The sequence below is a fragment of the Lepidochelys olivacea genome, assembly GCF_965140295.1.
Source record: "Lepidochelys olivacea isolate rLepOli2 genome assembly, chromosome: 8".
NCBI classification, from domain to species: domain Eukaryota; kingdom Metazoa; phylum Chordata; order Testudines; family Cheloniidae; genus Lepidochelys; species Lepidochelys olivacea.
The window spans coordinates 7,323,724-7,324,548 of NC_140418.1; positions in this window are offsets into that span (position 1 = coordinate 7,323,724).

Below are 825 nucleotides of genomic sequence, written 5' to 3' on the forward strand. Positions count from 1 at the left end.
GGAAGTGCCGAGCCCTCCCCAAGCCCTTCCGGGGTCAGAGCGCGCCCAACGGCCTCGCGCCTTCCGGCGTCCGAGGGAAGCGTCGGGCGGCGGGGAGCGGGCGTCACCTCAGAGCGGGAGGAGTCCTGTGCCCCATAGCGGGGCGGGCTGCCCCGTTGGGGGCCCTGGGAAGACGGAGCGAGGCGGGAGGAGAGGCCCCCGGAGGGGTGTCGCGGGTAACGCCCCCTTTGGGGGAACACACAGGCCGGCGCGTTGGCCCCACGCGCCAGGGGGCGCGAGCCGTCCGTTGACCCGGGCCCCGTGGGCTCCCCCCCCCCCCGGGCCCTGCCCCTGCCCCTGCCCCTGCCCCCGCCTCGGGGCTGAAGGCCGTGCGGGGGGAGGCCAAAGGGCCGGCTGGAAGGGGCCTGGCTGACCGGCACAGGCTCGAGCGGCAGCCGCGCCTCGGATTCCCGCGGGCACAGCCGCTCCCGGCCTTTGCCCCAGCTCTCGCCGGGGAAGCTGCTGGTGAGGTTGTAAACCCCGCAGGCCACCGGTTGGGTGGGTTGTCCCCTGCCTGAGACTGAAACCGAACCGGAGGTGGATTTGGGCCGTATTGGGTGTTGGAGACACCATTTTGAGGAGCACGCTGCTCCACTGTGTGACCTCCCGCGCCCTGCAGGTGAGGTCGCAGGAGCAGGGCAGCGCACTCCCCAAAATGGCATCCCGCCCCCCCCCCCCATGTGGCATGTCGTGGGGGGTAAGTCACACCATTCCTGCAATTACCAAATGTCTGGTAGTCTGGGAATGCATGAGTGGCCACCCTACAATCACCAAGGCTCCTAATTC